The 10,761-nt window shown below is 44.0% G+C and overlaps 1 long non-coding RNA gene across 2 annotated transcripts; it reads left to right on the plus strand.

The window, feature by feature from the left end:
• Positions 1-468: 468 nt before the first annotated feature.
• Positions 469-10,265, plus strand: LOC116576358. 2 transcript variants are annotated; one of them, XR_004280118.1, is made up of 4 exons: positions 819-904; positions 1,023-1,136; positions 7,607-7,695; positions 8,388-10,265. It is a non-coding gene; the product is annotated as an uncharacterized LOC116576358 (long non-coding RNA). The 2 variants fall into 2 exon arrangements; XR_004280119.1 differs by lacking the exons at positions 819-904; positions 1,023-1,136 and adding an exon at positions 469-558.
• Positions 10,266-10,761: the final 496 nt, after the last annotated feature.

Here is a 10,761-nt window from a genome sequence, read left to right on the forward strand (position 1 = left end):
CACAAAGACTTACGGTCGAGACCCCAGAGAAGTTAGATCCTGGATGGGAGAATAGCACTATAGGGGTGACTGCTCTGAGCAAGGCAGTGGTCACAGCCCCAGAAGACCTGGGGTCAAACCTTTGATTAAGTGGGGTCAGGGCCCTTGGTACCGGGGCTGCATGCTCTGATTACTTGCCTCATGGCCCCAGCAGACATTTCCCATCACCTGGAGTCAGTGGCTCTGATCATGTGGCGTCAGGGTCCTGATCACATAAGGTCATGGCACTGTTCACACGCGGTGACAGCTCCCTGCACTCGGGGTCCCATCTAAGAACTGGAGGGACAGAGGACCGTTCTGCTTCTGAACTACGCTTCCCGGCGGGCTGCACGCCGCGGGCTGACGCACTTCCTTTAGAATCCCCGCCTCCTTCTGACCCACCTGCGGCGCCTAGAATCGCCGCGTGGTCCTCCATGGGCTTGCTTATGCCACTGTCGCCCCTGCCCCCGCTTCGCCTTCCTGTCAGCCTAGGCTCGGAGGTGGGACCCGCGGGCTGTGCTCGGGGTTCGGCGGCTCACGGTGAGTCGGCGGACTGGTTCGGCGGGCCGAAGGGACAAGGGAGAGAGGAGGTGACCGTCCTACTTCCTCCCGCACTTGGACCTCAGGCGCCGAGCTGGTGTCAGCGGTGTCCTAGGCCTCGGCTGCCCCTCAGGATGTGGCGGTTGAGGCTGGGCGCTGTGCGCGCTGCTGAGGACTCCTTCGACTGCTCACCTGCCCTGCGGTGGAGAGGGGTTGCCGTCCCCCTTGAGTCCTGGACACTGTCCATGGTGCTAACCGCCGCCTCTGTCCGGGGGTCAGGCTACACCACCTGTTGTGGCAAGCGCTTCTGAGGAACTACATTTTAAATGTTACTTCTAATTTGTAAGTAAGTACTGGACAAGTCTAAAATATTTCCCCATCAACCACAAGTTAATTAATTAATTAATTAATTAACTTTAACAATTTTAATTCCGGTATAGTTAATAGACAACATTGTGTTTCAGGTGTACAGTATAGTGATTCAACACTTCCATACATCACCCACTGCTCATCCTGACAACTGCAGTCCTTAATCCGCATCTCCTGTTTCACCCATCCCCCGGCCCATTTCCCCTCTGGTAACCGTCAGTTTATTCTCTATACTTGAGTCTGTTTCATGGTTTGTCTCTATCTCTTATTTACCCCTTTGCTTGTTTGTTTTGTTTCTTAAATTTCACATATGAGTGAAACCATATGGTATTTGCCTTTTTCTGACAGACATATTTTGCTTAGCGTTATGCTCTCTAGGTCTGTCCATGTCAGAGCAAGTGGCAAGAATTCATTCTTTTTTTGTGACTGAGTAATATTCCATTATATATAAATACCACATCTTCTTTTTTTTTTTAATTTAAAAGATTTTATTTATTTATTTGGCAGAGAGAGATCACAAGTAGGCAGAGAGGCAGGCAGAGAGAGAGAGGAGGAAGCAGGCTCCCCGCTGAGCAGAGAGCCCGATGCGGGACTCAATCCCAGGACCCTGAGATCATGACCTGAGCCGAAGGCAGCGGCTTAACCCACTGAGCCACCCAGGCGCCCCAATACCACATCTTCTTTATCCATTCATTTACTGATATATCCCTTCGAATTAGTATTTTTGTATTTGGGGGGTAAATATCTAGTAGCATGATTACTGGATCATGGAGTAGTTCTATTTTTAACTTTTTGAGGAAACTCCATACTGTTTTCCACAGTGGCTGCACCAGTTTGCATTCCCACCAACAGTGCACAAGAGTTCCTATTTTTCTGCAACTTCACCAACACTTGTTATTTCTTGTGTTTTTTATTTTAGCCATTCTGATGGGTATGAGGTGATACCTCATTGTAGTTTTGATTTACATTTCCCTGATGATAAGTGATGTTGAACATCTTTTCATGTGTCTGTTGGCCATCTGGATGTCTTCTTTGGAGAAATGCCTGTTTGTGTCTTCTGCCCCACAAGCTTATTTATTTTTTGTTCTTGGTGAGACCACATTTTCCTTTAACCTTTGAAAATTTAAGGTCATTATTGAGATGTGCTTTGTCAAGTACACACTTGACAAAGAATATAAACTACTGATAACTTTTCAATATTGATTATGTGTTGAAATGATAGTATTTTATTTTTAAAAGTTTATTTTTTTAAAAAGATTTTGTGTATTCATTTGACAGACAGATCACAAGTAGGCAGAGAGGCAGGCAGAGAGAGAGTGTGGGAAGCTGGCTCCCCGCTGAGCAGAGAGCCCGATGCGGGGCTCGATCCCAGGATCGTGGGACCATGACCTGAGCCGAAGGCAGAGGCTTAACCTACTGAGCCACCCAGGTGCCCCTAAAAGTTTTTTTTTTTAATTTTAAAATATTTTATTTATTTATTTATTTGAGAGAGAGAGAGAGAGCAAGCAGAGGGAAGGGCAGAGGGAGAGGAAAAAGCAGACTCCCCACTGAGCAAGGAGCCTGACTTGGGGCTTAATCCCAAGACCCTGAGAGCATGACCTGAACTGAAGGCAGATGCTTAAATGACTGACCCACCCAGGTACCCCTAAAGATTTTTTTAAGTTTTTTTGAGAGAGAGGGAGAGCGCACGTGCAAATGAGCAGGGGGGAGGGGCAGAGAGAAGGGGAGAGAATTTCTTTCTTTTTTTTTTTTTTAAGATTTTCTTTATTTATTTAAGAGAGAATGGGAGAGAGAGCATGAGCAGGGTCAGGGGCAGAAGGAGAGGAAGAAGCAGACTCCCTGCTGATCAGGGAGTCCAATGTGGGACCTGATCCCAGGACCCTGGGGTCATACTTGAGCCAAAAATGCAGACTGAGCCACCCAGGTGTCCCTAAATTTGCTTTCAACTGGCCAATCTAATTTGGTCTAGTTTTCATCTTGTTTCATCTGCTCCTTATTCTCTATGCTCACATTTTTGTTGATTCTGAGGACTATGTTAAAATTGCCTTAAAATAACCTGACTCAAATTAATCTTTACACTGGAACTTTGGATCCTATTGGATCCATCTCAGGCTTTGAAATGTTTTGCTACTCTTGATTCATCCTTTCCATATATTTTTTTTTCTCTCATTGCTGAATCTTTTAAAGCAAATCCCATATAATGTGGCATACCACTCTTAAGTATATCACAGTGCAACTCTATTAAATAAGGACAATTTTGCCTTACATAACCACAGTATCATTATCATATGTCACAAAATTATCAGAAGTGCTTCCATATCATTTAACACTTAGTCCATGTTCAGATTTACCTGAACATCTCAAAAAAGTCATTTTGCAAATTTGAATCCGGATTCAGACAAGATCCACACATTCCATTTTTTTTAAATGTCTCTTAAATCTGTATCAATTTTTCCCTCTCCTGGTTTTTCTCCATGGGCCATGAATCTGTTTGTAATGCTCTGAATCTAGAATATAACTCTGTTTTAGATAACACTAAAAGGTAATTTTTGCCTAGATTATAAATCAAGGGAAAACACTTCTAAACTTTACCACGAGGTGTTTATCAATATGAAAAAAAAATCACATCATCAATGGCAGTGCTGGTGGCAGTGTTTGAGTCACCACCTATATAGCACACCTGTGTCTATCACCAATAAAATAGGCATATGTGTGTAATCAAAAGACATCTGTATCTGTCTGCATTTGTTTTTTTTTGTTGTTTTTTTTAAAGATTTTTTATTTATTAATTTGACAGAGAGAAATCACAAGTAGATGGAGAGGCAGCCAGAGAGAGAGAGATAGGGAAGCAGGTTCCCTGCCGAGCAGAGAGCCCGATGCGGGGCTTGATCCCAGGACCCTGAGATCATGACCTGAGCCGAAGGCAGCGGCTTAACCCACTGAGCCACCCAGGCGCCCCTTTGTCTGCATTTGTAACTTCGTGTCCATGATGATCTGCCTATAGCTGTGAGCATCTGATTACTTTGTTATGTCTCTTAATGTAGTCCTGACAAGAAATTCATATTGAAACACATAATTTTTTATTGTAAATTACTTTTTAAAATTCCTTTTTGGTATTTTGGATAAGGTATTCCATTATCTTAAAAATATTCTTTGTGGCTCTGTGGGTTAAGCCGCTGCCTTTGGCTCAGGTCATGATCTCAGGGTCCTGGGATCAAGCCCTGAATCGGGCTCTCTCCTCAGCGGGGAGCCTGCTTCCTCCTCTCTTTCTGCCTGCTTCTGCCTGCTTGTGATCTCTCTCTCTCTCTGTCAGATAAATAAATAAATAAATCTTTAAAAAAATTTTTTTCTTTGCATAGGCACAATTTATTAAATATATATTTCATTTCAGGACAATAAATGAGATGTTAGAAACCAGGGTAAAAAAGGAGGCTTTGGGAGTGCCTGGCTGGCTCAGTTGGGGTGGGGGGGAGGGTGTGAATCTTGATCTCAGGGTTGTGAGTTCAAGCCCTATGTTGGGTGTAGAGATCACTTAAAAAATAAAATCTTTGAAAAAAGAGGAAGCTTTGGTTGTGACAGTGTTGACCATCTTTTATCTGTCTTCTCCCTCACCTTTTAGTTCTTAATTAATTAACTCTGCTCCTATCATTCATTCATTCAAAAATATCTATTAACTCTTCAATGTTAGGCCCACATGTGGGTTCTTGGAATATATCAGTGATGTGTCTGGGAGGATGGTGTTCCCAACATAGGAAACAGCCAGTGCAAGGCTTCAGGAGGGGAGGTCGGCATGGCTCTGGTGGAGCAAACAAAGGGTGGAAAATAGAGTCAGAGAGGCAGCAGATCACCAGAGAATGCGGATCCTCACAGGCCCTCTGAGGAGCTTGGCTTTTACTCAGAACATTATGGACTTTTAAAACGAATGTTTTAAATGAAGAGTCCTATTTATTAGAAATACAGAATAGGGGCACCTGGGTGGCTCAGTGGGTTAGGCCTCTGCCCTCAGCCCAGGTCATGATCCCAGGGTCCTGGGATTGAGCTCTCTGTTCAGCAGGGAGCCTGCTTCCCTTCCTCTCTCTCTACCTGCCTCTCTGCCTACTTGTGATCTCTGTCTGTCAAATAAATAAATAAAATCTTAAAAAAAAAAAAAAAAAGAAATACAGAATAAATATAGACTAAAAAAGGAAGAGCCTCTGACTTTTGATTCCAGCTCAGGTCGTGATCTCAGGGTTGTGAGTCAACCCCCATCTCAGGCTCTGTACTCAGCATGGAGTCTGCCTGAGATTCTCTCTCCCTCTCCACCCCCCTCTCTACCCCCTTCTCGCCACCCCACCCTCCACCCTGCTCTTAAAAAGAGAGAAGGAAGAGAGAGAATTGGCTTTAGTCCCCCACTCCCACTCATTTCTTCTATTCCTGATCTCAGGGCAGAGTTCTCCAGGCCCCAGGGAATACTACCTTTGGAATGGGTGAGGATCCTGCTAGGACTGGGTTCAGTACCTCCTCTGGAGTAGCGTGACTTAGCTACCCCCCATTTTGTCCTGAGTCAGTGCAGTTGGGCTGGTGTTTGGACATCTCCTGATCAGGATGTCTTGGTGGCAGCTTTACAGCCCTAGACTGCCTCTGGATTTAGTTTATATGCCAAATTGGGTTAGCTTTCCCCTCAGAAGACTGCATCTGTGTCCGAGGCTTAATTCTTGTTATTTTCTGCAAAAACCTAGTCAAGGCAGCAAGAGTGTCATTTTTTGCTTAGAAGCTTTTTTCTCTCCCTTTATGGACAGATTTAGTAGGATATAAAGCTTTGTATGCTAAGTAGTCAGAGTTATCTGTGGTTTGTTTAAGAGCACATCTTGAGGGGTGCCTGGGTGGCTCAGTGGGTTAAAGCCTCTGCCTTTGGCTCAGGTCATGATCTCGGGGTCCTGGGATCGAGCCCTGAATGGGGCTCTCTGCTCGGCAGGGAGCCTGCTTCCCCTCTCTGTCTCAGCCTGCCTCTCTGCCTACTTGTGATCTCTGTCTGTCGAATAAATAAATAAAATTAAAAAAAAAAAAAAGAGCACATCCTGAATCCTGTCTTGTCTCTTCTTACTTTGTAGCTGTGGATAAGTTACTTACCCCCTCTAAACCTCAGTTTCCCCATCTATGAAATGATAATAGCAGAACTAAATTTGGTTTTCATGAAAAACATTGTATAGCAAAATGCTGGGCCCATAGCAAGTGCTATTTATTTTTTTTTAATTTTTATTAACATATAATGTATTATTAGCCCCAGGGGTACAGGTCTGTGAATCGTCAGGATTACATACTTCACAGCACTCACCATGCAAGTGCTATTTATTATGGCAAATGGTCATGGTAATAACAACGCTTAGAATCCAAATGTCAGGTCATAAAACAAAGACCACCAAAACTTACTAAAAAAAAAAAATTCTGAGTTTATTTAATTGTCAAATAAAGATATATATACCAGTAGAAAAACTTTTAGTAAATAGTTCACAGAGAAATATCAGAGATGTTTAAGGATTAGAAAGGCAGTTTTATGGCATTTGTGCTAATAAAAGATAAAAAAAGATAGCATTCTGCATGGGATGGAATGAATCTGTGGGTCTGTACATATTTGGTGAAAACATTCCTTTTATTAATCAGGAAAGAGTCTTCAGTTAGGGCCAATAAAGGGTCTGGTCTCCCATGATTTCAAAGAGTTCATGATTTATCATCTTTAGCTGGCTAGAAGAGTTGCAGTCCAGTTTTGATGATTTCTTAGGTAAGTGCAGACAAACGGTAAAATTTCTGTAGGTGCTGATTTGTGGAAAACAGAGAAGAGCATATCTTGGACTAATTCGAGGGGCCAAGAGCCAAGGTCACTTAAGTCAGTTGTGCCTCCCTGTCTTTTATTTTGCTGAATCTCCACTTCCTGGTAGAATGATGCATACTAGTCCTCTAACCAGTATCTGAGAATGGATGGGGAAACTCAAATGTAGATTTCACATGTGTTCTTTAACCACTGTTCTATACTACCTCCTACATTGGAGGACATCCAGACTGAGTGACTCCTAAGTCACCTGTTCTTTCTTCCCATTGGAAAAGTCACAAAGGACCTTCCCATATAGGTCATAAAGATGGTTCTCTCTTATTGGAAATAAATGTTGTAGCTATTTTGTCAGTGTAACTGGTTATGGCCTAGAAGATAATTTTAGTATAATTACAGATACTTACAGAGCTGAAGATACCTCTGATGCTTACTTGGAAGACTCCTTGTAAGATAGTATGTACAGTAGGTTTTGCTGTGGGGTTTTTGAGTTCAGGTAAAGGATGTAATATTTAAAAGTTGAGTGTGGTACGTAATTTGAATCTAACCATGGGAAGACATCAGGAATGCTCTCTATAGGGGTGCCTGGGTGGCTCAGTGGGTTAAAGCCTCTGCCTTTGGCTCAGGTCATGATCCCAGGGCCCTGGGATCAAGCCCCGCATCAGGCTCTCTGCTCAGCTCAACTTTGTATTTTGCTTCCTCTCTCTTTCTCTGCCTGCATTTCTGCCTACTTGTGATCTCTGTCTGTGAAATAAATAAAATCTTAAAAAAAAAAAAGGAATGCTCTCTATATATTCTAGAACATGAAGAATGTTCTTTAAAAATAGGGAAGGAAACTAAAGAAACATGATAACTAATTATAATATCTGATCCTAGACCAGATCCTGTACTGCAGGGAAAATGCTATAAAAGGACATTATTGGCTCAACTGACAAGATTGGAATATATATGAAACTTAGATACAGGTATGATGTAAATGTCAAATCTATGAAGTTGATAACTGTATTGTAGTTATGGAAGAGAATACCCCTACTTTTATGATACACACCAAAGTATTTAGGGGTAAAGAACCGTGACATATGCAGTATATTCTCAGATGTTTCGGAGAAAAAATATACATACATACACATGCACACACACACGTATATATAACATCACACATGTTAACAATAGGTAATTTGGGTAGAGGGTGCCCAGATATTCTTTGTATTGTTCTTTTTTTTTTTTTTTTTAAAGATTTTATTTATTTATTTATTTGACAGAGAGAGATCACAAGTAGATGGAGAGGCAGGCAGAGAGAGAGAGAGGGAAGCAGGCTCCCTGCTGAGCAGAGAGCCCGATGCGGACTCGATCCCAGGAACCTGAGATCATGACCTGAGCCGAAGGCAGCGGCTTAACCCACTGAGCCACCCAGGCGCCCTCTTTGTATTGTTCTTAATCTTGCAACTATTCTGTACATTTGAAACTATTTCCATATAAAAAGTTTAAAGAAGTTGAATGGAAATGTAGGTCCTGTAAAGTACATCTTGGGGAAACGGACATGAGTCATTGTGAATGATTAATGGGCTAGCTTTTAATCATAAGACAAGGAAGAGGAGCCCAGTGAGCCTTTCCTATGACTACTCTGACTCAGAACTTCCTTTCCTCCTTTCTTCAGGAGAATCAAAACCGGAAGTTCATCCCTGGCCCTCTTGCTTTCTGGCCTTTGGCAAGCAGCAATTTCTCAGTCAACGTGAACTACTCAGTCACCCTGTAGTCCAGAGTAAATCCACTCCAACCAGGAGATGCTTGCCCAGGGGACCAGCAGCAGCAGCAGTGGCAACAGCATTCTGATAAAAGCCATTCGGGAGGCCAAAGAAAATAAAGGAAGAGGAGGTTCTCAACCCTTGTCTGGGAGTACAAATGAAAGGGAGACTTCTCTGGTTTTCCCTCATTCACCCCAGGGACCATCCATAAGCTCCTGGGCAGGCAGCCGAGTACTGAAGGTACAACTCAGTCCAGCCCTTGTGCCCATAGCACAAGCTCTGGGGAAGTGCACAGAGTTCACGAGAGGGCAGGAACAGTTGAGTTTGGAGAGCATGGACTAGATTTTAGCCAGAAGACAAACCTATTCAGACACAAGGCAGTCATGCGTGTGCAGGGAGTGTGGATGAGGTTTCAGCAGGAAGTCACATCTCATCAGACACGAGAGGACACACACAGAGGAAAAGCCTTGTGTGTAAGGGAGTGTGAATGAACTTTTAGCTCGCAGTCACACCTCCTCTCACACCAGAGGACACACACAAGGGAGAAACCCTTTGTGTGCGCAGTATGTGGGCAAGGCATTAGTGAAAAGTAAGACCTTGTTAAGCATCAGAAGATTTACACAGGAGATAAGCCTTGTGTGTGCAGGAACTGTGGAACTGTGGCCAAAGCTTTAGAGTGAAATCACATCTCATCCTACACCAGAGGATACATTCAGGGGACAAGTCTTTTGTCTGCAGGGAGTGTGGTTGGGGCTTTAGTGATAGATGAACCCTCATCACCCATCAGAAGACACATTCTGGAGAGAAGCCTAAAGTGTGGGGGGAGTGTGGGCAAGCTTTTAGCCACAAGACAATCCCCACCAGAGAACAATCACAGGAGAGAGGCTTTACAAGTGCATGGCGTGTGGCCGAGACTTTAGCCTCAAGTCTACTCTCAGCACATATCAGAGGACACACTCAGCGGAAAAGCCTTATGTGTGTAGGGGATGTGGGTGAGGCTTTAGCTATAGGTCAGCCCTCATGAGGCACCAGAGGACACACTCAGGAAAAAGCCCTGTGTGTGCAAGGACCAAGGGTGTGTGTTTAGGAACAAGTCAACCATCAGACACACCAGAGGACACACTCAGGGGAGAAGCCTTGATTGTAAGGTTATGTGGACAAGGCTTTAGCTGGACATCACTCCTTGTCACAGAGAAGAGGACACGCTCAGGGAGAAGCCTGTGTACAGGGAGTGCAAAGTGTTAGCTAGAGGTGACCTTGTAAGAAACACTGAGAGTCACATCTGTCCTCCATAAACCCCATTAGAGCTGAGAGGGCTTCAGGGACAGTCTTCTAACCCTTGACCCCTCTGTGAGTGTGGAGGTGGCAGAGGTCTAGCTTCTGAGAACAGAGGTACCAAGTGATGCTCCCTTTAGTGGTCTTTGCACCAGTCGACTAAATCTTACTTCCTTCTGCAAGTCCATTAATTTTCATTGACTTCTATGACACTCTCCTGTTTTATTTATTTTTTTTTTCTATGTCCCTAACCTTTGCTGCATCCTCTTCTGCACCCACTTTTAGTGATTGCTCGGGGTTGAGTCTCTGGCCCGTAATCTGCGGGACACCTTAGCCATGTCTTCCTGCTACCCCTCCAATCCCAAACCCAGGTCCATTTAGCCACAACCCAAAAGGTCTAAGTCTCAGGACTTAGACTTCATAATCATGCTGCTTTGGCCCTCCCCTGGCAGGTGTAAGATTTCTTGCAATGTCCACCATCAGCCTGACAATACCAGGTTTCGGGGCTTTCTCATGGTATCCAGGGCCCAAATGGCCCCTCTTGGTCAACATAAAGGAAAGAAAAAAATGTTTGTTTTCTATTAAAATCCACACAGACATTGTAGAGACACCACAGAGGCCTGGCATAGTGAGACCACTGTCAGATCCAGGAATCACAGGAAGAGATGCGGAGGTGACAAACATCCAGGCCAGATAGCTTTGGGTTCCTTCCAGTCAAGAATCATTCCCTCCTGGGTCTGCATTTTTTTTTTTTTTAGGGAGAGAGAGACCATGGGCATGCATGTGAGTGGGTGGGGAGGGGGTGGGACAGAGGCAGAGGGAGAGAAACAGACTCCCTGCTAAGCACAGAGCCTGACACACTAGATCTCAGAATCCTGAGATCATGACCTGAGCTGAGATCAAAAGTTGGACACTTAATTGACTGAAGCCACCCCTTCCTTTCTTGAAAAGGGATTGAAATCAGGTCTCTAACGGCCCAATCTCTACAATGACAGGCTCATGGTTTTGTGA

This window comes from Mustela erminea, chromosome 1, assembly GCF_009829155.1.
Source record: "Mustela erminea isolate mMusErm1 chromosome 1, mMusErm1.Pri, whole genome shotgun sequence".
Classification (NCBI taxonomy): domain Eukaryota; kingdom Metazoa; phylum Chordata; class Mammalia; order Carnivora; family Mustelidae; genus Mustela; species Mustela erminea.